The 27,438-nt window shown below is 45.8% G+C and overlaps 11 non-coding genes across 11 annotated transcripts; all 11 read left to right on the top strand.

Moving 5' to 3' along the window:
• Positions 1 to 770: 770 nt before the first annotated feature.
• Positions 771 to 842, top strand: TRNAW-CCA (transfer RNA tryptophan (anticodon CCA)). Its single transcript has one exon. It is a non-coding gene; the product is annotated as a tRNA-Trp (tRNA).
• A 1,837-nt stretch (positions 843 to 2,679) lies between these two features.
• TRNAW-CCA (transfer RNA tryptophan (anticodon CCA)) lies at positions 2,680 to 2,751 on the top strand. The gene has a single exon. It is a non-coding gene; the product is annotated as a tRNA-Trp (tRNA).
• Positions 2,752 to 4,809: 2,058 nt separating this feature from the next.
• On the top strand, positions 4,810 to 4,881 carry TRNAW-CCA (transfer RNA tryptophan (anticodon CCA)). The gene has a single exon. It is a non-coding gene; the product is annotated as a tRNA-Trp (tRNA).
• Positions 4,882 to 7,145: 2,264 nt separating this feature from the next.
• On the top strand, positions 7,146 to 7,217 carry TRNAW-CCA (transfer RNA tryptophan (anticodon CCA)). Its single transcript has one exon. It is a non-coding gene; the product is annotated as a tRNA-Trp (tRNA).
• Positions 7,218 to 7,572: 355 nt separating this feature from the next.
• On the top strand, positions 7,573 to 7,644 carry TRNAW-CCA (transfer RNA tryptophan (anticodon CCA)). The gene has a single exon. It is a non-coding gene; the product is annotated as a tRNA-Trp (tRNA).
• Positions 7,645 to 10,744: 3,100 nt separating this feature from the next.
• On the top strand, positions 10,745 to 10,816 carry TRNAW-CCA (transfer RNA tryptophan (anticodon CCA)). The gene has a single exon. It is a non-coding gene; the product is annotated as a tRNA-Trp (tRNA).
• Positions 10,817 to 13,505: 2,689 nt separating this feature from the next.
• TRNAW-CCA (transfer RNA tryptophan (anticodon CCA)) lies at positions 13,506 to 13,577 on the top strand. Its single transcript has one exon. It is a non-coding gene; the product is annotated as a tRNA-Trp (tRNA).
• Positions 13,578 to 15,414: 1,837 nt separating this feature from the next.
• On the top strand, positions 15,415 to 15,486 carry TRNAW-CCA (transfer RNA tryptophan (anticodon CCA)). The gene has a single exon. It is a non-coding gene; the product is annotated as a tRNA-Trp (tRNA).
• A 3,530-nt stretch (positions 15,487 to 19,016) lies between these two features.
• Positions 19,017 to 19,088, top strand: TRNAW-CCA (transfer RNA tryptophan (anticodon CCA)). Its single transcript has one exon. It is a non-coding gene; the product is annotated as a tRNA-Trp (tRNA).
• A 2,686-nt stretch (positions 19,089 to 21,774) lies between these two features.
• TRNAW-CCA (transfer RNA tryptophan (anticodon CCA)) lies at positions 21,775 to 21,846 on the top strand. The gene has a single exon. It is a non-coding gene; the product is annotated as a tRNA-Trp (tRNA).
• A 2,902-nt stretch (positions 21,847 to 24,748) lies between these two features.
• On the top strand, positions 24,749 to 24,820 carry TRNAW-CCA (transfer RNA tryptophan (anticodon CCA)). Its single transcript has one exon. It is a non-coding gene; the product is annotated as a tRNA-Trp (tRNA).
• Positions 24,821 to 27,438: the final 2,618 nt, after the last annotated feature.

The raw sequence follows: 27,438 nt of genomic DNA, 5'->3' as shown, positions 1-27,438 counted from the left end.
CTTTTTTATTACTTTCAACTATTTGTCTATCTACTTATTTGTCTGTCTACAATGACTTGTCTCTTTACTTGTACTTCATCGACAGAAGGCCGAGCAAAACATGCTACCGCGTTTGTGCGAACGGCTACCTTAAGCGGACTCGGTGGTGCAACTTTAGCACGTCTGACTCGAGATCAGAAGGTTGCGTGTTCTAATCACATGCGGGTCAAATTCTCTTTTTATGATTTTCATCTATCTGTTTATCTACTTATTTGTCCTTCTACAATGACTTGTCCCTTTACCTGTGCTTCGTCGACAGAAGGCCGTGAAAAACATGCTACCGCGTGTGTGCGAACGGCGACCCTAAACGGACTCGGTGGCGCTACGGTAGCACGTCTGACTCCATATCAGAAGGTTGCGTGTTCGAATCGCGTCCGGGTCAAGTTATCTTTTTTATTACTTTCATCTATCTACTTACTTGTCTGTCTACAATGACTTGTCTCTTTAGTTGTGCTTCATCGACAGAAGGCCGAGCAAAACATGCTACCGCGTGTGTGCGAAGGGCAACCCTATAAGCGGACTTGGTGGCGCAACGGTACCACGTCTGACTCTAGATCAGAAGGTTGTGTGTTCGAATCACTTTTGGGTGAAATTCTCTTTTTATTATTTTCATCTATCTGAATATCTACTTATTTGTCTGTCTACAATGACTTGTCCCTTTACTTGGGATTCATCTATGGAAGGCCGAGCAAAACATGCTACCACATTTGTGCGAACGGCTACCCTAAGCGGACTCGGTGGCGCAACGGTAGCGCGTCTGACTCCAGGTCAAAAGGTTGCGTGTTCGAATCACGTCTGGGTCAAATTCTCTTTTTTATTACTTTCAACTATCTGTCTATCTACTTATTTGTCTGTCTACAATGACTTGTCTCTTTACCTGTGCTTCATCGACAGAAGGCCGAGCAAAACATGCTACCGTGTGTGTGCGAACGGCTGCCCTAAACGGAGTCGTTGGCGCAACTTTAGCGCGTCATACTCCAGATCAGAAGGTTCTGTGTTCGAGCCATGTGCGGGTCATATTCTCTTTTTGTTATTTTTATCTGTCTATCTACCCATTTGTCATTCTACATTGACTGGTCTCTTTACCTGTGCTTCATCGACAGAAGGTCGAGCAAAACATGCTACCGCGTGTGTGCGAACGGCTACCCTAAGTGGACTTGATGGCAACTCGGTAGCACGTCTGACTCCAGATCATAAGGTTGCGTGTTCGAATCACGTCCGGGTCAAATTCTCTTTTTATAATATTTTCATCTATCTGTCTATCTCCTTATTTGTCTGTCTACAATGACTTGTCTCTTCACCTGTGCTTCATCGATAGAAGGCCGAGAAAAACATGCTACCACGTGTGTGTGAACGGCCACCCTAAGCGAACTCGGTGGCGAACTGGTAGTGCGTCCGACTCCAGATCAGAAGGTTGCGTGTTCGAGTCACGTCCGGGTGTCATTCTCTTTTTTATTATTTTCATCTGTCTGTCTACTTATTTGTCTGTCTATAATGACTTGCCTATTTATCTGTGCTGCATCGACAGAAGGCCGAGCAAAACATGCTACCACGTGTGTGTGAACGGCTACACTAAGTGGACTCGGTGGCGACACGGTAGCACGTCTTGCTCCAGATCAGAAGGTCACGTGTTCGAATCACGTCCGGGTCAAGTTCTTTTTTTTACTATTTTCATCTATCTGTCTATCTACTTATTTGTCTGTCTACAGTGACTCTTCTCTTTAGCTGTGCTTCATCGACAGAAGGCCAGGCAAAACATGGTACCACGTGTGTGCAACAGCTACCCTGAGCGGACTCGGTGGCGAACTGGTAGCGCGTTCGACTCCAGATCAGAAGGTTGCGTGTTGGAACCGCGTGCGGGTCAAATTCTCTTTTTTGTTCTTTTCATCTGTCTATCTATTTCTTTGTCTGTCAACAATGACTTGTCTCTTTACCTGTGCTTCATCGACAGAAGGCCGAGCAAAACATGCTACCGCGTGTGTGCGAACGCCTACATTAAGTGGACTCGGTGGTGTTACGGTAGCACGTCTGACTCCAGATCACCTGGTTGCGTGTTCGAATCACGTCTGGGTCAAATTCTCTTTTTTGTTATTTTTTTCTGTCTATCTACTTATTTGTCCTTCTAGAATGACTTGATCTTTACCTGTGCTTCGTCGACAGAACACCGTGCAAAACATGCTACCGCGTGTGTGCGAACGGCGACCCTAAACGGACTCGGTGGCGCAACGGTAGGACGTCTGACTCCATATCACAAGGTTGCGTGTTCGATTCACGTCCGGGTCAAGTTATCTTTTTTATTATTTTCATCTATCTGTCTATCTATTTATTTGTCTGTCTACAATGACTTGTCTCTTTTGTTGTGCTTCGTCGACAGAAGGCCGAGCAAAACATGCTACCGCGTGTGTGCGAAGGGCAACCTTATAAGCGGACTTGGTGGCGCAACGGTACCACGTCTGACTCCAGATCAGAAGGTTGTGTGTTCGAATCACTTTTGGGTCAAATTCTCTTTTTAATATTTTCACCTATCTGAATATCTACTTATTTGTCTGTCTAAAATGACTTGTCCCGTTACTTGGGACTCATAGATGGAAGGCCGAGCAAAACATGCTACCCCTTTGTTGCGAACGGCTACCCTAAGCGGACTCGGTGGCGCAACGGTAGCGCGTCTGACTCCAGATCAGAAGGTTGCGTGTTCGAATCACGTCTGGGTCAAATTCTCTTTCTAATTACTTTCAACAATCTGTCTATCTATTTATTTGTCTGTCTACAATGACTTGTCTCTTTACCTGTGCTTCATCGACAGAAGGCCGAGCAAAACATGCTACCGCGTGTGTGCGAACGGCTGCCCTAAGCGGAGTCGGTGGCGCAACTTTAGCGCGTCATACTCCAGATCAGAAGGTTGTGTGTTCGAGCCATGTGCGGGTCAAATTCTCTTTTTGTTACTTTTATCTGTCTATCTACCCATTTGTCATTCTACATTGACTGGTCTCTTTATCTGTGCTTCATCGACAGAAGGCCGAGCAAAACACGCTACCGTGTGTGTGCGAACGGCTGCGCTCAGTGGACTCGGTGGCGACACAGTAGCACGTCTGACTCCAGATCAGAAGTTTGCGTGTTCGAATCACGTCCGTGTTAAGTTCTCTTTTTGATTATTTTCATCTATCTGTCTTTCTACTTATTTGTCTGTCTACAATGACTTGTCTCTTTACCTGTGCTTCATCGACAGAAGGCCGAGCCAAACATGCTACCACGTGTGTGCGAAGTGCTACCCTATAGGCGGACTCGGTTGCGCAACGGTACCACGTCTGACTTCAGATCATAAGGTTGCGTGTTCGAATCACGTCCGGGTCAACTTCTCTTTTTATATTATTTTCATCTATCTGTCTATCTACTTATTTTTCTGTCTACAATGACTTGTCTCTTCACCTGTGCTTCATCGATAGAAGGCCGCAAAAAACATGCTACCACGTGTGTGTGAACGGCTAGACTAAGTGGACTCGGTGGCGACACGGTAGCGCGTCTGACTTCAGATCAGAAGGTCTCGTGTTCGAATCACGTCCGGGTCAAGTTCTCTTTTTTACTATTTTCATCTATCTGTCTATCTACTCATTTGTCTGTCTACAGTGACTCTTCTCTTCAGCTGTGCTTCATCGGAAGAAGGCCAGGCAAAACATGGTACCACGTGTGTGCAACAGCTACCCTAAGCGGACTCGGTGGCGAACTGGTAGCGCGTCCGACTCCAGATCAGAAGGTTGCGTGTTGGAACCGCGTGCGGGTCAAATTCTCTTTTTTATTATTTTCATCTGTCTATCTACCTATTTGTCTGTCTACAATGACTTGTCTCTTTACCTGTGCTTTATCGACAGAAGGCCGAGCAAAACATGCTACCGCGTGTGTGCGAACGCCTACATTAAGTGGACTCGGTGGTGTTACGGAAGCACGTCTGACTCCAGATCACCTGGTTGCGTGTTCGAATCACGTCTTGGTCAAATTCTCTTTTTTTGTTATTTTTTTCTGTCTATCTACTTATTTGTCATTCTACGATGACTTATCTCTTTACCTGTGCTTCATCGACAGAAGGCCGAGCAAAACATGCTACCGCGTGTGTGCGAACGGCTACCTTAAGCAGACTCGGTGGTGCAACTTTTGCACGTCTGACTCCAGATCAGAAGGTTGCGTGTTCTAATCACATGCGGGTCAAATTCTCTTTTTATGACTTTCATCTATCTGTTTATCTACTTATTTGTCCTTCTACAATGACTTGTCCCTTTACCTGTGCTTCGTCGACAGAACACCGTGCAAAACATGCTACCGCGTGTGTGCGAACGGCGACCCTAAACGGACTCGGTGGCGCAACGGTAGCACGTTTGACTCCATATCACAAGGTTGCGTGTTCTAATCACGTCCGGGTCAAGTTATCTTTTTTATTATTTTCATCTATCTGTCTATCTACCTATTTGTCTGTCTACGATGACTTGTCCCTTTAGTTGTGCTTCATCGACAGAAGGCCGAGCAAAACATGCTACCGCGTGTGTGCGAAGGGCAACCCTATAAGCGGACTTGGTGGCGCAACGGTACCACGTCTGACTCCAGATCAGAAGGTGGTGTGTTCGAATCACTTTCGGGTCAAATCCTCTTTTTATTATTTTCATCTATCTGAATATCTACATATTTGTCTGTCTACAATGACTTGTCACTTTACTTGGGATTCATCGATGGAAGGCCGAGCAAAACATGCTACCACATTTGTGCGAACGGCTACCCTAAGCGGACTTGGTGGCGCAACGGTAGCGCGTCTGACTCCAGATCAGAAGGTTGCGTGTTCGAATCACGTTTGGGTCAAATTCTCTTTTTTATTACTTTCAACTATCTGTCTATCTACCTATTTGTCGGTCTACAATGACTTATCTCTTTACCTGCGCTTCATCGACAGAAGGCCGAGCAACACATGCTACCGCGTGTGTGCGAACGGCTACCCTAAGTGGACTTGATGGCGTCTCGGTAGCACGTCTGACTCCAGATCATAAGGTTGCGTGTTCGAATCACATCCGGGTCAAATTCTCTTTTTATATTATTTTAATCTATCTGTCTATCTACTTATTTGTCTGTCTACAATGACTTGTCTCTTCACCTGTGCTTCATCGATAGAAGGCCGAGAAAAACATGCTACCACGTGTGTGCGAACGGCCACCCTAAGCGGACTCGGTGGCGAACTGGTAGCGCGTCCGACTCCAGATCAGAAGGTTGCGTGTTCGAGTCACGTCCGGGTCAAATTCTCTTTTTTATTATTTTCATCTGTCTGTCTACTTATTTGTCTGTCTATAATGACTTGCCTCTTTATCTGTGCTGCATCGACAGAAGGCCGAGCAAAACATGCTACCGCGGGTGGGCGAACGGCTACCTTAAGCGGACTCGGTGGTGCAACTTTAGCACGTCTGACTCCAGATTAGAAGGTTGCGTGTTCTAATCACATCCGGGTCAAATTCTCTTTTTATGATTTTAATCTATCTGTTTATCTACTTATTTGTCCTTCTACAATGACTTGTCCTTTTACCTTTGCTTCGTCGACAGAAGGCCGTGCAAAACATTCTACCGCATATGTGCGAACGGCGACCCTAAACGGACTCGGTGGCGACACAGTAGCACGTCTGACTCCAGAACAAAAGTTCGCGTGTTCGAATGACGTCCGGGTCAAATTCTCTTTTTTATTATTTTCATCTGTCTATCTACCTATTTGTCTGTCTACAATGACTTGTCTCTTTGCCTGTGCTTCATAGACAGAAGGCCGAGCAAAACATGCTACCGCGTGTGTGCGAACGCCTAGATTAAGTGGACTCGGTGGCGATACGGTAGCACGTCTGACTCCAGATCACCTGGTTGCGTGTTCGAATCACGTCTGGGTCAAATTCTCTTTTTTGTTATTTTTTCAGTCTATCTACTTATTTGTCTGTCTACAATGACTTGTCTCTTTACCTGTGTTTCATCGACAGAAGGCCGAGCAAAACATGCTACCGCGTGTGTGCGAACGGCTACCTTAAGCGGACTCGGTGGTGCAACTTTAGCACGTCTGACTCCAGATCAGAAGGTTGCGTGTTCTAATCACATCCGGGTCAAATTCTCTTTTTATGATTTTCATCTATCTGTTTACCTACTTATTTGTCCTTCTACAATGACTTGTCCTTTTACCTTTGCTTCGTCGACAGAAGACCGTGCAAAACATTCTACCGCATATGTGTGAACGGCGACCCTAAACGGACTCAGTGGCGATACGGTAGCACGTCTGACTCCAGATCACCTGGTTGCGTGTTGGAATAACTTCTGGGTCAAATTCTCTTTTTTGTTATTTTTTTATGTCTATCTACTTATTTGTCATTCTACGATGACTTATCTCTTTACCTGTGCTTCATCGACAGAAGGCCGAGCAAAACATGCTACCGCGTGTGTGCGAACGGCTACCTTAAGCAGACTCGGTGGTGCAACTTTAGCACGTCTGACTCCAGATCAGAAGGTTGCGTGTTCTAATCACATGCGGGTCAAATTCTCTTTTTATGACATTCATCTATCTGTTTATCTACTTATTTGTCCTTCTACAATGACTTGTCCCTTTACCTGTGCTTCGTCGACAGAACACCGTGCAAAACATGCTACCGCGTGTGTGCGAACGGCGACCCTAAACGGACTCGGAGGCGCAACGGTAGCACGTCTGACTCCATATCACAAGGTTGCGTGTTCGAATCACGTCTGGGTCAAGTTATCTTTTTTATTATTTTCATCTATCTGTCTATCTACTTATTTGTCTGTCTACAATGACTTGTCTCTTTAGTTGTGCTTCATCGACAGAAGGCCGAGCAAAACATGCTACCGCGTGTGTGCGAAGGGCAACCCTATAAGCGGACTTGGTGGCGCAACGGTACCACGTCTGGCTCTAGATCAGAAGGTGCTGTGTTCGAATCACTTTTGGGTCAAATTCTCTTTTTATTATTTTCATCTATCTGAATATCTACTTATTTGTCTGTCTACAATGACTTGCCCCTTTACTTGGGATTCATTGATGGAAGGCCGAGCAAAACATGCTACCACATTTGTGCGAACGGCTACCCTAAGCGGACTCGGTGGCGCAACGGTAGCGTGTCTGACTCCAGATCAGAAGGTTGCGTGTTCGAATCACGTCTGGGTCAAATTCTCTTTTTTATTACTTTCAACTATCTGTCTATCTACTTATTTGTCTGTCTACAATGACTTGTCTCTTTACTTGTGCTTCATCGACAGAAGGCCGAGCAAAACATGCTACCGCGTGTGTGCGAACGGCTACCTTAAGCGGACTCGGTGGTGCAACTTTAGCACGTCTGACTCCAGATAAGAAGGTTGCGTGTTCTAATCACATGCGGGTCAAATTCTCTTTTTATGATTTTCATCTATCTGTTTATCTACTTAATTGTCCTTCTACAATGACTTGTCCCTTTACCTGTGCTTCGTCGACAGAAGGCCGTGAAAAACATGCTACCGCGTGTGTGTGAACGGCGACCCTAAACGGACTCGGTGGCGCAACGGTAGCACGTCTGACTCCATATCAGAAGGTTGCGTGTTCGAATCGCGTCCGGGTCAAGTTATCTTTTTTATTATTTTCATCTGTCTATCTACTTACTTGTCTGTCTACAATGACTTGTCTCTTTAGTTGTGCTTCATCGACAGAAGGCCGAGCAAAACATGCTACCGCGTGTGTGCGAAGGGCAACCCTATAAGCGGACTTGGTGGCACAACGGTACCACGTTTGACTCCAGATCAGAAGGTTGTGTGTTGGAATCACGTCCGTGTTAAGTTCTCTTTTTTATTATTTTCATCTATCTGTGTATCTACTTATTTGTCTGTCTACAAAGACTTGTCTCTTTACCTGTGCTTCATCGACAGAAGGCCGAGCAAAACATGCTACCGCGTGTGTGCGAAGTGCTACCCTATAGGCGGACTCGGTTGCGCAACGGTAACACGTCTGACTCCAGATCAGAAGGTTGCGTGTTGGAATCACGTCTAGGTCAAATTTTTTTTGTTATTTTTATCTGTCTATCTACTTATTTGTCATTCTACAATGACTTATCTCTTTAACTGTGCTTCATCGACAGAAGGCCGAGCAAAACATGCTACCGCGTGTGTGCGAACGGCTACCCTAAGTGGACTTGATGGCAACTCGGTAGCACGTCTGACTCCAGATCATAAGGTTGCGTGTTCGAATCACGTCCGGGTCAAATTCTTTTTATAATATTTTCATCTATCTGTCTATCTACTTATTTGTCTGTCTACAATGACTTGCCTCTTTATCTCTGCTGCATCGACAGAAGGCCGAGCAAAACATGCTACCACGTGTGTGTGAACGGCTACACTAAGTGGACTCGGTGGCGACACGGTAGCACGTCCGACTCCAGATCAGAAGGTCACGTGTTCGAATCACATCCGGGTCAAGTTCTTTTTTTATTATTTTCATCTATCTGTCTATCTACTTATTTGTCTGTCTACAGTGACTCTTCTCTTTAGCTGTGCTTCATCGACAGAAGGCCAGGCAAAACATGGTACCACGTGTGTGCAACAGCTACCCTGAGCGGACTCGGTGGCGAACTGGTAGCGCGTTCGACTCCAGATCAGAAGGTTGCGTGTTGGAACCGCGTGCGGGTCAAATTCTCTTTTTTGTTCCTTTCATCTGTCTATCTATTTCTTTGTCTGTCAACAATGACTTGTCTCTTTACCTGTGCTTCTTCGATAGAAGACCGAGCAAAACTTGCTACCACGTGTGTGCAAACGGCTACCCTAAGCGGACTCGGTGGTGAACTGGTAGTGCGTCCGACTCCAGATGAGAAGGTTGCGTGTTCTAATCACGTCTGGGTCAAATTCTCTTTTTATTATTTTCATCTATCTGTCTGTCTACTTATTTGTCTGTCTACAATGACTTGTCTCTTTACCTGTGCTTCATCGACATAAGGCCGTGCAAAACATGCTACCGCATGTGTGCGAACGGCTACCCTAAGCGGACTCGGTGGCGCAACTTTAGCACGTCTGACTCCATAACAGAAGATTGCGTGTTTTAATCACGTCCGTGTCGAATTCTCTTTTTATTATTTTCATCTATCTGTCTTACTACTTATTTGTTCTTCTACAATGACTTGTTCTTTTACCTCTGCTTCGTCGACAGAAGGCCGTGCAAAACATGCTACCGCGTGTGTGCGAACGGCTACCCTAAGCGGACTCGGTGGTGAACTGGTAGCGCGTCCGACTCCAGATCAGAAGGTCGCGTGTTCGAATCACGTCCGGGTCAAGTTCTCTTTTTTACTATTTTCATCTATCTGTCTATCTACTTATTTGTCTGTCTACAATGACTTGTCTCTTTACCTGTGCTTCATCGACAGAAGGCCGAGCAAAACATGCTACCGCGTGTGTGCGAACGCCTACAATAAGTAGACTCGGTGGCGATACGGTAGCACGTCTGACTCCAGATCACCTGGTTGCGTGTTCGAATCACGTCTGGGTCAAATTCTCTTTTTTGTTATTTTTTCTGTCTATCTACTTATTTGTCTGTCACAATGACTTGTCTCTTTACCTGTGTTTCATTGACAGAAGGCCGAGCAAAACATGCTACCGCGTGTGTGCGAACGGCTACCTTAAGCGGACTCGGTGGTGCAACTTTAGCACGTCTGACTCTAGATCAGAAGGTTGCGTGTTCTAATCACATCCGGGTCAAATTCTCTTTTTATGATTTTCATCTATCTGTTTACCTACTTATTTGTCCTTCTACAATGACTTGTCCTTTTACCTTTGCTTCGTCGACAGAAGAACGTGCAAAACATTCTACCGCATATGTGCGAACGGCGACCCTAAACGGACTCGGTGGCGACACAGTAGCACGTCTGACTCCAGATCAAAAGTTCGCGTGTTCGAATGACGTCCGGGTCAAATTCTCTTTTTTATTATTTTCATCTGTCTATCTACCTATTTGTCTGTCTACAATGACTTGTCTCTTTACCTGTGCTTCATCGACAGAAGGCCGAGCAAAACATGCTACCGCGTGTGTGCGAACGCCGACATTAAGTGGACTCGGTGGCGTTACGGTAGCACGTCTGACTCCAGATCACCTGGTTGCGTGTTCGAATTACGTCTTGGTCAAATTCTCTTTTTTGTTATTTTTTTCTGTCTATCTACTTATTTGTCATTCTACGATGACTTATCTCTTTACCTGTGCTTCATCGACAGAAGGCCGAGCAAAACATGCTACCACGTGTGTGCGAACGGTTACCTTAAGCAGACTCGGTGGTGCAACTTTAGCACGTCTGACTCCATATCAGAAGGTTGCGTGTTCGAATCGCGTCCGGGTCAAGTTATCTTTTTTATTATTTTCATCTATCTACTTACTTGTCTGTCTACATTGACTTGTCTCTTTAGTTGTGCTTCATCGACAGAAGGCCGAGCAAAACATGCTACCGCGTGTGTGCGAAGGGCAACCCTATAAGCGGACTTGGTGGCGCAACGGTACCACGTCTGACTCCAGATCAGAAGGCTGTGTGTTCGAATCACTTTTGGGTGAAATTCTCTTTTTATTATTTTCATCTATCTGAATATCTACTTATTTGTCTGTCTACAATGACTTGTCCCTTTACTTGGGATTCATCGATGGAAGGCCGAGCAAAACATGCTACCACATTTGTGCGAACGGCTACCCTAAGCGGACTCGGTGGCGCAACGGTAGCGCGTCTGACTCCAGATCAGAAGGTTGCGTGTTCGAATCACGTCTGGGTCAAATTCTCTTTTTTATTACTTTCAACTATCTGTCTATCTACTTATTTGTCTGTCTACAATGACTTGTCTCTTTACCTGTGCTTCATCGACAGAAGGCCGAGCAAAACATGCTACCGCGTGTGTGCGAACGGCTGCCCTAAACGGAGTTGTTGGCGCAACTTTAGCGCGTCATACTCCAGATCAGAAGGTTCTGTGTTCGAGCCATGTGCGGGTCATATTCTCTTTTTGTTATTTTTATCTGTCTATCTACCCATTTGTCATTCTACATTGACTGGTCTCTTTACCTGTGCTTCATCGACAGAAGGTCGAGCAAAACATGCTACCGCGTGTGTGCGAACGGCTGCGCTCAGTGGACTCGGTGGCGACACAGTAGCACGTCTGACTCCAGATCAGAAGTTTGCGTGTTCGAATCACGTCCGTGTTAAGTTCTCTTTTTTATTATTTTCATCTATCTGTCTATCTACTTATTTGTCTGTCTACAAAGACTTGTCTCTTTACCTGTGCTTCATCGACAGAAGGCCGAGCAAAACATGCTACCGCGTGTGTGCGAAGTGCTACCCTATAGGCGGACTCGGTTGCGCAACGGTACCACGTCTGACTCCAGATCAGAAGGTTGCGTGTTGGAATCACGTCTGGGTCAAATTCTCTTTTTTGTTATTTTTATCTGTCTATCTACTTATTTGTCATTCTACAATGACTTATCTCTTTACCTGTGCTTCATCGACAGAAGGCCGAGCAAAACATGCTACCGCGTGTGTGCGAACGGCTACCCTAAGTGGACTTGATGGCAACTCGGTAGCACGTCTGACTCCAGATCATAAGGTTGCGTGTTCGAATCACGTCCGGGTCAAATTCTCTTTTTATAATATTTTCATCTATCTGTCTATCTCCTTATTTGTCTGTCTACAATGACTTGTCTCTTCACCTGTGCTTCATCGATAGAAGGCCGAGAAAAACATGCTACCACGTGTGTGCGAACGGCCACCCTAAGCGAACTCGGTGGCGAACTGGTAGTGCGTCCGACTCAAGATCAGAAGGTTGCGTGTTCGAGTCACGTCCGGGTCTAATTCTCTTTTTTATTATTTTCATCTGTCTGTCTACTTATTTGTCTGTCTATAATGACTTGCCTCTTTATCTGTGCTGCATCGACAGAAGGCCGTGCAAAACATGCTACCGCGTGTGTGCGAACGGCTACCCTAAGCGGACTTGGTGGTGAACTGGTAGCGCGTGCGACTCCAGATCAGAAGGTCGCGTGTTCGAATCACGTCCTGGTCAAGTTCTCTTTTTTACTATTTTCATCTATCTGTCTATCTACTTATTTGTCTGTCTACAGTGACTCTTCTCTTTAGCTGTGCTTCATCGACAGAAGGCCAGGCAAAACATGCTACCACGTGGGTGCAACAGCTACCCTAAGCGGACTCGGTGGCGAACTGGTAGCGCGTTCGACTCCAGATCAGAAGGTTGCGTGTTGGAACCGCGTGCGGGTCAAATTCTCTTTTTTGTTCTTTTCATCTGTCTATCTATTTCTTTGTCTGTCAACAATGACTTGTCTCTTTACCTGTGCTTCTTCGATAGAAGACCGAGCAAAACTTGCTACCACGTGTGTGCGAACGGCTACCCTAAGCGGACTAGGTGGTGAACTGGTAGCGTTTCCGACTCCAGATCAGAAGGTTGCGTGTTCTAATCACGTCTGGGTCAAATTCTCTTTTTATTATTTTCATCTATCTGTCTGTCTACCTATTTGTCTGTCTACAATGACTTGTCTCTTTACCTGTGCTTCATCGATAGAAGGCCGAGCAAAACATGCTACCACGTGTGGGCGAACGGCTACACTAAGCGGACTCGGTGGTGAACCGGTAGCGCGTCTGACGCCAGATCAGAAAGTTGCGTGTTCGAATCACGTCCGGGTCAAATTCTCTTTTTTATCATTTTCATCTGTCATTCTACTTATTTGTCTGTCTACAATGACTTGTCTCTTTACCTGTGCTGCATCGACAGAAGGACGAACAAAACACGCTACCGCGTGAGTGCGAATGGCTACACAAAGTGGACTCGGTGGCGACACGGTAGCACGTCTGACTCTAGTTCAGAAGGTTACGGGTTCGAGTCACGTACGGGTCAAGTTCTCTTTTTTACTATTTTCATCTATTTGTCTATCTACTTATTTGTCTGCCTACAATGACTCTTCTCTTTAGCTGTGCTTCATCGACAGAAGGCCGAGCAAATCATGCTACCACGTGTGTGCGAACGGCTACCCTAAACGGACGCGTTGGCGACACGCTAGCACTTCTGACGCCAGATCAGAAGGTTGCGGGTTCGAATCACGTCCGGGTTAAGTTCTCTTTTTTACTATTTTCCTTATCTGTCTATTTACTTATTTGTCTGTCTACAATGACTCTTCTCTTTAGCGGTGCTTCATCGACAAAAGGCCGAGCAAAACATGCTACCACGTGTGTGCGAACGTCTACCCTAAACGCACGTGGTGGCGACACGGTAGCACGTCTGACTCCAGATAAGAAGGTTGCGAGTTCGAATCACGTTCGGGTCAAGTTCTCTTTTTTATGATTTTCATTTAGCTGTTTATCTACCTATTTGTCTGTCTACTTTGACTTGTCTCTTTACCTGTACTTCATCGACTCAAGGCCGAGCAAAACATGCTACCGCGTGTGTGCGAACGGCCAGACTAAGTGGACTTGGTGGCGCAACGGTACCACGTCTGACTCCAGATCAGAAGGCTGCGTGTTCGAATCACGTCTGGGTCAAATTCTCTTTTTTGTTATTTTTATCTGTCTATCTACTTATTTGTCATTCTACAATGACTTATCTCTTTACCTGCGCTTCATCGACAGAAGGCCGAGCAACACATGCTACCGCGTGTGTGCGAACGGCTACCCTAAGTGGACTTGATGGCGTCTCGGTAGCACGTCTGACTCCAGATCATAAGGTTGCGTGTTCGAATCACGTCCGGGTCAAATTCTCTTTTTATAATATTTTAATCTATCTGTCTATCTACTTATTTGTCTGTCTACAATGACTTGTCTCTTCACCTGTGCTTCATCGATAGAAGGCCGAGAAAAACATGCTACCACGTGTGTGCGAACGGCCACCCTAAGCGGACTCGGTGGCGAACTGGTAGCGCGTCCGACTCCAGATCAGAAGGTTGCGTGTTCGAGTCACGTCCGGGTCAAATTCTCTTTTTTATTATTTTCATCTGTCTGTCTACTTATTTGTCTGTCTATAATGACTTGCCTCTTTATCTGTGCTGCATCGACAGAAGGCCGAGCAAAACATGCTACCGCGGGTGGGCGAACGGCTACCTTAAGCGGACTCGGTGGTGCAACTTTAGCACGTCTGACTCCAGATTAGAAGGTTGCGTGTTCTAATCACATCCGGGTCAAATTCTCTTTTTATGATTTTAATCTATCTGTTTATCTACTTATTTGTCCTTCTACAATGACTTGTCCTTTTACCTTTGCTTCGTCGACAGAAGGCCGTGCAAAACATTCTACCGCATATGTGCGAACGGCGACCCTAAACGGACTCGGTGGCGACACAGTAGCACGTCTGACTCCAGATCAAAAGTTCGCGTGTTCGAATGACGTCCGGGTCAAATTCTCTTTTTTATTATTTTCATCTGTCTATCTACCTATTTGTCTGTCTACAATGACTTGTCTCTTTGCCTGTGCTTCATAGACAGAAGGCCGAGCAAAACATGCTAACGCGTGTGTGCGAACGCCTACATTAAGTGGACTCGGTGGCGATACGGTAGCACGTCTGACTCCAGATCACCTGGTTGCGTGTTCGAATCACGTCTGGGTCAAATTCTCTTTTTTGTTATTTTTTCAGTCTATCTACTTATTTGTCATTCTACGATGACTTATCTCTTTACCTGTGCTTCATCGACAGAAGGCCGAGCAAAACATGCTACGGCGTGTGTGCGAACGGCTACCTTAAGCAGACTCGGTGGTGCAACTTTAGCACGTCTGACTCCAGATCAGAAGGTTGCGTGTTCTAATCACATGCGGGTCAAATTCTCTTTTTATGACATTCATCTATCTGTTTATCTACTTATTTGTCCTTCTACAATGACTTGTCCCTTTACCTGTGCTTCGTCGACAGAACACCGTGCAAAACATGCTACCGCGTGTGTGCGAACGGCGACCCTAAACGGACTCGGTGGCGCAACGGTAGCACGTCTGACTCCATATCACAAGGTTGCGTGTTCGAATCACGTCTGGGTCAAGTTATCTTTTTTATTATTTTCATCTATCTGTCTATCTACTTATTTGTCTGTCTACAATGACTTGTCTCTTTAGTTGTGCTTCATCGACAGAAGGCCGAGCAAAACATGCTACCGCGTGTGTGCGAAGGGCAACCCTATAAGCGGACTTGGTGGCGCAACGGTACCACGTCTGACTCTAGATCAGAAGGTGCTGTGTTCGAATCACTTTTGGGTCAAATTCTCTTTTTATTATTTTCATCTATCTGAATATCTACTTATTTGTCTGTCTACAATGACTTGCCCCTTTACTTGGGATTCATTGATGGAAGGCCGAGCAAAACATGCTACCACATTTGTGCGAACGGCTACCCTAAGCGGACTCGGTGGCGCAACGGTAGCGTGTCTGACTCCAGATCAGAAGGTTGCGTGTTCGAATCACGTCTGGGTCAAATTCTCTTTTTTATTACTTTCAACTATCTGTCTATCTACTTATTTGTCTGTCTACAATGACTTGTCTCTTTACTTGTGCTTCATCGACAGAAGGCCGAGCAAAACATGCTACCGCGTGTGTGCGAACGGCTACCTTAAGCGGACTCGGTGGTGCAACTTTAGCACGTCTGACTCCAGATAAGAAGGTTGCGTGTTCTAATCACATGCGGGTCAAATTCTCTTTTTATGATTTTCATCTATCTGTTTATCTACTTAATTGTCCTTCTACAATGACTTGTCCCTTTACCTGTGCTTCGTCGACAGAAGGCCGTGAAAAACATGCTACCGCGTGTGTGTGAACGGCGACCCTAAACGGACTCGGTGGCGCAACGTTAGCACGTCTGACTCCATATCAGAAGGTTGCGTGTTCGAATCGCGTCCGGGTCAAGTTATCTTTTTTATTATTTTCATCTGTCTATCTACTTACTTGTCTGTCTACAATGACTTGTCTCTTTAGTTGTGCTTCATCGACAGAAGGCCGAGCAAAACATGCTACCGCGTGTGTGCGAAGGGCAACCCTATAAGCGGACTTGGTGGCACAACGGTACCACGTCTGACTCCAGATCAGAAGGTTGTGTGTTCGAATCACGTCCGTGTTAAGTTCTCTTTTTTATTATTTTCATCTATCTGTCTATCTACTTATTTGTCTGTCTACAAAGACTTGTCTCTTTACCTGTGCTTCATCGACAGAAGGCCGAGCAAAACATGCTACCGCGTGTGTGCGAAGTGCTACCCTATAGGCGGACTCGGTTGCGCAACGGTAACACGTCTGACTCCAGATCAGAAGGTTGCGTGTTGGAATCACGTCTAGGTCAAATTTTTTTTTGTTATTTTTATCTGTCTATCTACTTATTTGTCATTCTACAATGACTTATCTCTTTAACTGTGCTTCATCGACAGAAGGCCGAGCAAAACATGCTACCGCGTGCGTGCGAACGGCTACCCTAAGTGGACTTGATGGCAACTCGGTAGCACGTCTGACTCCAGATCATAAGGTTGCGTGTTCGAATCACGTCCGGGTCAAATTCTTTTTATAATATTTTCATCTATCTGTCTATCTACTTATTTGTCTGTCTACAATGACTTGCCTCTTTATCTCTGCTGCATCGACAGAAGTCCGAGCAAAACATGCTACCACGTGTGTGTGAACGGCTACACTAAGTGGACTCGGTGGCGACACGGTAGCACGTCCGACTCCAGATCAGAAGGTCACGTGTTCGAATCACATCCGGGTCAAGTTCTTTTTTTTATTATTTTCATCTATCTGTCTATCTACTTATTTGTCTGTCTACAGTGACTCTTCTCTTTAGCTGTGCTTCATCGACAGAAGGCCAGGCAAAACATGGTACCACGTGTGTGCAACAGCTACCCTGAGCGGACTCGGTGGCGAACTGGTAGCGCGTTCGACTCCAGATCAGAAGGTTGCGTGTTGGAACCGCGTGCGGGTCAAATTCTCTTTTTTGTTCCTTTCATCTGTCTATCTATTTCTTTGTCTGTCAACAATGACTTGTCTCTTTACCTGTGCTTCTTCGATAGAAGACCGAGCAAAACTTGCTACCACGTGTGTGCGAACGGCTACCCTAAGCGGACTCGGTGGTGAACTGGTAGTGCGTCCGACTCCAGATCAGAAGGTTGCGTGTTCTAATCACGTCTGGGTCAAATTCTCTTTTTATTATTTTCATCTATCTGTCTGTCTACTTATTTGTCTGTCTACAATGACTTGTCTCTTTACCTGTGCTTCATCGACATAAGGCCGTGCAAAACATGCTACCGCATGTGTGCGAACGGCTACCCTAAGCGGACTCGGTGGCGCAACTTTAGCACGTCTGACTCCATAACAGAAGATTGCGTGTTTTAATCACGTCCGTGTCGAATTCTCTTTTTATTATTTTCATCTATCTGTCTTACTACTTATTTGTTTTTCTACAATGACTTGTTCTTTTACCTCTGCTTCGTCGACAGAAGGCCGTGCAAAACATGCTACCGCGTGTGTGCGAACGGCTACCCTAAGCGGACTCGGTGGTGAACTGGTAGCGCGTCCGACTCCAGATCAGAAGGTCGCGTGTTCGAATCACGTCCGGGTCAAGTTCTCTTTTTTACTATTTTCATCTATCTGTCTATCTACTTATTTGTCTGTCTACAATGACTTGTCTCTTTACCTGTGCTTCATCGACAGAAGGCCGAGCAAAACATGCTACCGCGTGTGTGCGAACGCCTACAATAAGTAGACTCGGTGGCGATACGGTAGCACGTCTGACTCCAGATCACCTGGTTGCGTGTTCGAATCACGTCTGGGTCAAATTCTCTTTTTTGTTATTTTTTCTGTCTATCTACTTATTTGTCTGTCACAATGACTTGTCTCTTTACCTGTGTTTCATTGACAGAAGGCCGAGCAAAACATGCTACCGCGTGTGTGCGAACGGCTAAATTCAGCGGACTCGCTGGTGCAACTTTAGCACGTCTGACTCTAGATCAGAAGGTTGCGTGTTCTAATCACATCCGGGTCAAATTCTCTTTTTATGATTTTCATCTATCTGTTTACCTACTTATTTGTCCTTCTACAATGACTTGTCCTTTTACCTTTGCTTCGTCGACAGAAGAACGTGCAAAAACATTCTACCGCATATGTGCGAACGGCGACCCTAAACGGACTCGGTGGCGACACAGTAGCACGTCTGACTCCAGATCAAAAGTTCGCGTGTTCGAATGACGTCCGAGTCAAATTCTCTTTTTTATTATTTTCATCTGTCTATCTACCTATTTGTCTGTCTACAATGACTTGTCTCTTTACCTGTGCTTCATCGACAGAAGGCCGAGCAAAACATGCTACCGCGTGTGTGCGAACGCCGACATTAAGTGGACTCGGTGGCGTTACGGTAGCACGTCTGACTCCAGATCACCTGGTTGCGTGTTCGAATTACGTCTGGGTCAAATTCTCTTTTTTGTTATTTTTTTCTGTCTATCTACTTATTTGTCATTCTACGATGACTTATCTCTTTACCTGTGCTTCATCGACAGAAGGCCGAGCAAAACATGCTACCACGTGTGTGCGAACGGTTACCTTAAGCAGACTCGGTGGTGCAACTTTAGCACGTCTGACTCCATATCAGAAGGTTGCGTGTTCGAATCGCGTCCGGGTCAAGTTATCTTTTTTATTATTTTCATCTATCTACTTACTTGTCTGTCTACATTGACTTGTCTCTTTAGTTGTGCTTCATCGACAGAAGGCCGAGCAAAACATGCTACCGCGTGTGTGCGAAGGGCAACCCTATAAGCGGACTTGGTGGCGCAACGGTACCACGTCTGACTCCAGATCAGAAGGCTGTGTGTTCGAATCACTTTTGGGTGAAATTATCTTTTTATTATTTTCATCTATCTGAATATCTACTTATTTGTCTGTCTACAATGACTTGTCCCTTTACTTGGGATTCATCGATGGAAGGCCGAGCAAAACATGCTACCACATTTGTGCGAACGGCTACCCTAAGCGGACTCGGTGGCGCAACGGAAGCGCGTCTGACTCCAGATCAGAAGGTTGCGTGTTCGAATCACGTCTGGGTCAAATTCTCTTTTTTATTACTTTCAACTATCTGTCTATCTACTTATTCGTCTGTCTACAATGACTTGTCTCTTTACCTGTGCTTCATCGACAGAAGGCCGAGCAAAACATGCTACCGCGTGTGTGCGAACGGCTGCCCTAAACGGAGTTGTTGGCGCAACTTTAGCGCGTCATACTCCAGATCAGAAGGTTCTGTGTTCGAGCCATGTGCGGGTCATATTCTCTTTTTGTTATTTTTATCTGTCTATCTACCCATTTGTCATTCTACATTGACTGGTCTCTTTACCTGTGCTTCATCGACAGAAGGTCGAGCAAAACATGCTACCGCGTGTGTGCGAACGGCTGCGCTCAGTGGACTCGGTGGCGACACAGTAGCACGTCTGACTCCAGATCAGAAGGTTGCGTGTTGGAATCACGTCTGGGTCAAATTCTCTTTTTTGTTATTTTTATCTGTCTATCTACTTATTTGTCATTCTACAATGACTTATCTCTTTACCTGTGCTTCATCGACAGAAGGCCGAGCAAAACATGCTACCGCGTGTGTGCGAACGGCTACCCTAAGTGGACTTGATGGCAACTCGGTAGCACGTCTGACTCCAGATCATAAGGTTGCGTGTTCGAATCACGTCCGGGTCAAATTCTCTTTTTATAATATTTTCATCTATCTGTCTATCTCCTTATTTGTCTGTCTACAATGACTTGTCTCTTCACCTGTGCTTCATCGATAGAAGGCCGAGAAAAACATGCTACCACGTGTGTGCGAACGGCCACCCTAAGCGAACTCGGTGGCGAACTGGTAGTGCGTCCGACTCGAGATCAGAAGGTTGCGTGTTCGAGTCACGTCCGGGTCTAATTCTCTTTTTTATTATTTTCATCTGTCTGTCTACTTATTTGTCTGTCTATAATGACTTGCCTCTTTATCTGTGCTGCATCGACAGAAGGCCGTGCAAAACATGCTACCGCGTGTGTGCGAACGGCTACCCTAAGCGGACTTGGTGGTGAACTGGTAGCGCGTGCGACTCCAGATCAGAAGGTCGCGTGTTCGAAGCACGTCCTGGTCAAGTTCTCTTTTTTACTATTTTCATCTATCTGTCTATCTACTTATTTGTCTGTCTACAGTGACTCTTCTCTTTAGCTGTGCTTCATCGACAGAAGGCCAGGCAAAACATGCTACCACGTGTGTGCAACAGCTACCCTAAGCGGACTCGGTGGCGAACTGGTAGCGCGTTCGACTCCAGATCAGAAGGTTGCGTGTTTGAACCGCGTGCGGGTCAAATTCTCTTTTTTGTTCTTTTCATCTGTCTATCTATTTCTTTGTCTGTCAACAATGACTTGTCTCTTTACCTGTGCTTCTTCGATAGAAGACCGAGCAAAACTTGCTACCACGTGTGTGCGAACGGCTACCCTAAGCGGACTAGGTGGTGAACTGGTAGCGTTTCCGACTCCAGATCAGAAGGTTGCGTGTTCTAATCACGTCTGGGTCAAATTCTCTTTTTATTATTTTCATCTATCTGTCTGTCTACCTATTTGTCTGTCTACAATGACTTGTCTCTTTACCTGTGCTTCATCGATAGAAGGCCGAGCAAAACATGCTACCACGTGTGGGCGAACGGCTACACTAAGCGGACTCGGTGGTGAACCGGTAGCGCGTCTGACGCCAGATCAGAAAGTTGCGTGTTCGAATCACGTCCGGGTCAAATTCTCTTTTTTATCATTTTCATCTGTCATTCTACTTATTTGTCTGTCTACAATGACTTGTCTCTTTACCTGTGCTGCATCGACAGAAGGACGAACAAAACACGCTACCGCGTGAGTGCGAATGGCTACACAAAGTGGACTCGGTGGCGACACGGTAGCACGTCTGACTCTAGTTCAGAAGGTTACGGGTTCGAGTCACGTACGGGTCAAGTTCTCTTTTTTACTATTTTCATCTATTTGTCTATCTACTTATTTGTCTGCCTACAATGACTCTTCTCTTTAGCTGTGCTTCATCGACAGAAGGCCGAGCAAATCATGCTACCACGTGTGTGCGAACGGCTACCCTAAACGGACGCGTTGGCGACACGCTAGCACTTCTGACGCCAGATCAGAAGGTTGCGGGTTCGAATCACGTCCGGGTTAAGTTCTCTTTTTTACTATTTTCCTTATCTGTCTATTTACTTATTTGTCTGTCTACAATGACTCTTCTCTTTAGCGGTGCTTCATCGACAAAAGGCCGAGCAAAACATGCTACCACGTGTGTGCGAACGTCTACCCTAAACGCACGTGGTGGCGACACGGTAGCACGTCTGACTCCAGATAAGAAGGTTGCGAGTTCGAATCACGTTCGGGTCAAGTTCTCTTTTTTATGATTTTCATTTAGCTGTTTATCTACCTATTTGTCTGTCTACTTTGACTTGTCTCTTTACCTGTACTTCATCGTCTCAAGGCCGAGCAAAACATGCTACCGCGTGTGTGCGAACGGCCAGACTAAGTGGACTTGGTGGCGCAACGGTACCACGTCTGACTCCAGATCAGAAGGTTGTGTGTTCGAATCGCTTTTGGGTGAAATTCTCTTTTTATTATTTTCATCTATCTGAATATCTACTTATTTTTCTGTCTACAATGACTTGTCCCTTTACTTGGGATTCATCAATGGAAGGCCGAGCAAAACATGCTACCACATTTGTGCGAACGGCTACCCTAAGCGGACTCGGTGGCGCAACGGTTACGCGTCTGACTCCAGATCAGAAGGTTGCGTGTTCGAATCACGTCTGGGTCAAATTCTCTTTTTTATTACTTTCAACTATCTGTCTATCTACTTATTTGTCTGTCTACAATGACTTGTCTCTTTACCTGTGCTTCATCGACAGAAGGCCGAGCAAAACATGCTACCGCGTGTGTGCGAACGGCTGCCCTAAACGGAGTTGTTGGCGCAACTTTAGCGCGTCATACTCCAGATCAGAAGGTTCTGTGTTCGAGCCATGTGCGGGTCATATTCTCTTTTTGTTATTTTTATCTGTCTATCTACCCATTTGTCATTCTACATTGACTGGTCTCTTTACCTGTGCTTCATCGACAGAAGGTCGAGCAAAACATGCTACCGCGTGTGTGCGAACGGCTGCGCTCAGTGGACTCGGTGGCGACACAGTAGCACGTCTGACTCCAGATCAGAAGTTTGCGTGTTCGAATCACGTCCGTGTTAAGTTCTCTTTTTTATTATTTTCATCTATCTGTCTATCTACTTATTTGTCTGTCTATAAAGACTTGTCTCTTTACCTGTGCTTCATCGACAGAAGGCCGAGCAAAACATGCTACCGCGTGTGTGCGAAGTGCTACCCTATAGGCGGACTCGGTTGCGCAAGGGTACCACGTCTGACTCCAGATCAGAAGGTTGCGTGTTGGAATCACGTCTGGGTCAAATTCTCTTTTTTGTTATTTTTATATGTCTATCTACTTATTTGTCATTCTACAATGACTTATCTCTTTACCTGTGCTTCATCGACAGAAGGCCGAGCAAAACATGCTACCGCGTGTGTGCGAACGGCTACCCTAAGTGGACTTGATGGCAACTCGGTAGCACGTCTGACTCCAGATCATAAGGTTGCGTGTTCGAATCACGTCCGGGTCAAATTCTCTTTTTATAATATTTTCATCTATCTGTCTATCTCCTTATTTGTCTGTCTACAATGACTTGTCTCTTCACCTGTGCTTCATCGATAGAAGGCCGAGAAAAACATGCTACCACGTGTGTGCGAACGGCCACCCTAAGCGAACTCGGTGGCGAACTGGTAGTGCGTCCGACTCAAGATCAGAAGGTTGCGTGTTCGAGTCACGTCCGGGTCTAATTCTCTTTTTTATTATTTTCATCTGTCTGTCTACTTATTTGTCTGTCTATAATGACTTGCCTCTTTATCTGTGCTGCATCGACAGAAGGCCGTGCAAAACATGCTACCGCGTGTGTGCGAACGGCTACCCTAAGCGGACTTGGTGGTGAACTGGTAGCGCGTGCGACTCCAGATCAGAAGGTCGCGTGTTCGAATCACGTCCTGGTCAAGTTCTCTTTTTTACTATTTTCATCTATCTGTCTATCTACTTATTTGTCTGTCTACAGTGACTCTTCTCTTTAGCTGTGCTTCATCGACAGAAGGCCAGGCAAAACATGCTACCACGTGTGTGCAACAGCTACCCTAAGCGGACTCGGTGGCGAACTGGTAGCGCGTTCGACTCCAGATCAGAAGGTTGCGTGTTGGAACCGCGTGCGGGTCAAATTCTCTTTTTTGTTCTTTTCATCTGTCTATCTATTTCTTTGTCTGTCAACAATGACTTGTCTCTTTACCTGTGCTTCTTCGATAGAAGACCGAGCAAAACTTGCTACCACGTGTGTGCGAACGGCTACCCTAAGCGGACTAGGTGGTGAACTGGTAGCGTTTCCGACTCCAGATCAGAAGGTTGCGTGTTCTAATCACGTCTGGGTCAAATTCTCTTTTTATTATTTTCATCTATCTGTCTGTCTACCTATTTGTCTGTCTACAATGACTTGTCTCTTTACCTGTGCTTCATCGATAGAAGGCCGAGCAAAACATGCTACCACGTGTGGGCGAACGGCTACACTAAGCGGACTCGGTGGTGAACCGGTAGCGCGTCTGACGCCAGATCAGAAAGTTGCGTGTTCGAATCACGTCCGGATCAAATTCTCTTTTTTATCATTTTCATCTGTCATTCTATTTATTTGTCTGTCTACAATGACTTGTCTCTTTACCTGTGCTGCATCGACAGAAGGACGAACAAAACACGCTACCGCGTGAGTGCGAATGGCTACACAAAGTGGACTCGGTGGCGACACGGTAGCACGTCTGACTCTAGTTCAGAAGGTTACGGGTTCGAATCACGTACGGGTCAAGTTCTCTTTTTTACTATTTTCATCTATTTGTCTATCTACTTATTTGTCTGCCTACAATGACTCTTCTCTTTAGCTGTGCTTCATCGACAGAAGGCCGAGCAAATCATGCTACCACGTGTGTGCGAACGGCTACCCTAAACGGACGCGTTGGCGACACGCTAGCACTTCTGACGCCAGATCAGAAGGTTGCGGGTTCGAATCACGTCCGGGTTAAGTTCTCTTTTTTACTATTTTCCTTATCTGTCTATTTACTTATTTGTCTGTCTACAATGACTCTTCTCTTTAGCGGTGCTTCATCGACAAAAGGCCGAGCAAAACATGCTACCACGTGTGTGCGAACGTCTACCCTAAACGCACGTGGTGGCGACACGGTAGCACGTCTGACTCCAGATAAGAAGGTTGCGAGTTCGAATCACGTTCGGGTCAAGTTCTCTTTTTTATGATTTTCATTCAGCTGTTTATCTACCTATTTGTCTGTCTACTTTGACTTGTCTCTTTACCTGTACTTCATCGACTCAAGGCCGAGCAAAACATGCTACCGCGTGTGTGCGAACGGCCAGACTAAGTGGACTTGGTGGCGCAACGGTACCACGTCTGACTCCAGATCAGAAGGTTGTGTGTTCGAATCGCTTTTGGGTGAAATTCTCTTTTTATTATTTTCATCTATCTGAATATCTACTTATTTTTCTGTCTACAATGACTTGTCCCTTTACTTGGGATTCATCAATGGAAGGCCGAGCAAAACATGCTACCACATTTGTGCGAACGGCTACCCTAAGCGGACTCGGTGGCGCAACGGTTACGCGTCTGACTCCAGATCAGAAGGTTGCGTGTTCGAATCACGTCTGGGTCAAATTCTCTTTTTTATTACTTTCAACTATCTGTCTATCTACTTATTTTCTGTCTACAATGACTTGTCTCTTTACCTGTGCTTCATCGACAGAAGGCCGAGCAAAACATGCTACCGCGTGTGTGCGAACGGCTGCCCTAAGCGGAGTCGGTGGCGCAACTTTAGCGCGTCATACTCCAGATCAGAAGGTTCTGTGTTCGAGCCATGTGCGGGTCAAATTCTCTTTTTGTTATTTTTATCTGTCTATCTACCCATTTGTCATTCTACATTGACTGGTCTCTTTACCTGTGCTTCATCGACAGAAGGTCGAGCAAAACATTCTACCGCGTGTGTGCGAACGGCTGCGCTCAGTGGACTCGGTGGCGACACAGTAGCACGTCTGACTCCAGATCAGAAGTTTGCGTGTTCGAATCACGTCCGTGTTAAGTTCTCTTTTTTATTATTTTCATCTATCTGTCTATCTACTTATTTGTCTGTCTACAAAGACTTGTCTCTTTACCTGTGCTTCATCGACAGAAGGCCGACCAAAACATGCTACCGCGTGTGTGCGAAATGCTACCCTATAGGCGGTCACGGTTGCGCAACGGTACCACGTCTGACTCCAGATCAGAAGGTTGCGTGTTGGAATCCCGTCTGGGTCAAATTCTCTTTTTTGTTATTTTTATCTGTCTATCTACTTATTTGTCATTCTACAATGACTTATCTCTTTACCTGTGCTTCATCGACAGAAGGCCGAGCAAAACCTGCTACCGCGTGTGCGCGAACGGCTACCCTAAGTGGACTTGATGGCGACTCGGTAGCACGTCTGACTAAAGATCATAAGTTTGCGTGTTCGAATCACGTCCGGGTCAAATTCTCTTTTTATAATATTTTCATCTATCTGTCTATCTACTTATTTGTCTGTCTACAATGACTTGTCTCTTCACCTGTGCTTCATCGATAGATGGCCGAGAAAAACATGCTACCACGTGTGTGCGAACGGCCACCCTAAGCGAACTCGGTGGCGAACTGGTAGCGCGTCCGACTCCAGATCAGAAGGTTGCGTGTTCGAGTCACGTCCGGGTCTAATTCTCTTTTTTATTATTTTCATCTGTCTGTCTACTTATTTGTCTGTCTATAATGACTTGCCTCTTTATCTGTGCTGCATCGACAGAAGGCCGAGCAAAACATGCTACCACGTGTGTGTGAACGGCTACACTAAGTGGACTCGGTGGTGAACTGTTAGCGCGTCCGACTCCAGATCAGAAGGTCGCGTGTTCGAATCATGTCCGTGTCTAGTTCTCTTTTTTACTATTTTCATCTATCTGTCTATCTACTTATTTGTCTGTCTACAGTGACTCTTCTCTTTAGCTGTGCTTCATCGACAGAAGGCCAGGCAAAACATGGTACCACGTGTGTGCAACAGCTACCCTAAGCGGACTCGGTGGCGAACTGGTAGCGCGTTCGACTCCAGATCAGAAGGTTGCGTGTTGGAACCGCATGCGGGTCAAATTCTCTTTTTTGTTCTTTTCATCTGTCTATCTATTTCTTCGTCTGTCAACAATGACTTGTCTCTTTACCTGTGCTTCTTCGATAGAAGACCGAGCAAAACTTGCTACCACGTGTGTGCGAACGGCTACCCTAAGCGGACTAGGTGGTGAACTGGTAGCGTTTCCGCCTCCAGATCAGAAGGTTGCGTGTTCTAATCACGTCTGGGTCAAATTCTCTTTTTATTATTTTCATCTATCTGTCTGTCTACCTATTTGTCTGTCTACAATGACTTGTCTCTTTACCTGTGCTTCATCGATAGAAGGCCGAGCAAAACATGCTACCACGTGTGGGCGAACGGCTACACTAAGCGGACTTGGTGGCGAACCGGTAGCGCGTCTGACTTCAGATCAGAAGGTTGCGTGTTCGAATAACGTCCAGGTCAATTCTCTTTTTTATCAATTTCATCTGTCTATCTACTAATTTGTCTGCCTACAATGACTTGTATCTTTACCTGTGCTGCATCGACAAAAGGCCGTGCAATGCATGCTACCGCGTGTGTGCGAACGGCGACCCTAAACGGACTCGTTGGCACAATGGTTGCATGTCTGACTCCAGATCAGAAGGTTGCGTGTTCGAATCATGTCCGGGTCAATTCTCTTTTTTATCATTTTCATCTGTCATTCTACTTATTTGTCTGTCTACAATGACTTGTCTCTTTACCTGTGCTGCATCGACAGAAGGACGAACAAAACATGCTACCGCGTGAGTGCGAATGGCTACACTAAGTGGACACGGTAGCACGTCTGACTCCAGTTCAGAAGGTTACGGGTTCGAGTCACGTGCGGGTCAAGTTCTCTTTTTTACTATTTTCATCTATTTGTCTATCTACTTATTTGTCTGCCTACAATGACTCTTCACTTTAGCTGTGCTTCATCGACAGAAGGCCGAGCAAATCATGCTACCACGTGTGTGCGAACGGCTACCCTAAACGGACGCGTTGGCGACACGCTAGCACTTCTGACGCCAGATCAGAAGGTTGCGGGTTCGAATCACGTCCGGGTTAAGTTCTCTTTTTTACTATTTTCCTTATCTGTCTATTTACTTATTTATCTGTCTACAATGACTCTTCTCTTTAGCTGTGCTTTATCGAC

The sequence above is a fragment of the Rhipicephalus microplus genome, chromosome 5 (assembly GCF_043290135.1).
Source record: "Rhipicephalus microplus isolate Deutch F79 chromosome 5, USDA_Rmic, whole genome shotgun sequence".
In the NCBI taxonomy this organism is placed as follows: Eukaryota; Metazoa; Arthropoda; class Arachnida; order Ixodida; family Ixodidae; genus Rhipicephalus; species Rhipicephalus microplus.
This window is presented reverse-complemented; position numbering and strand designations above follow the sequence as displayed.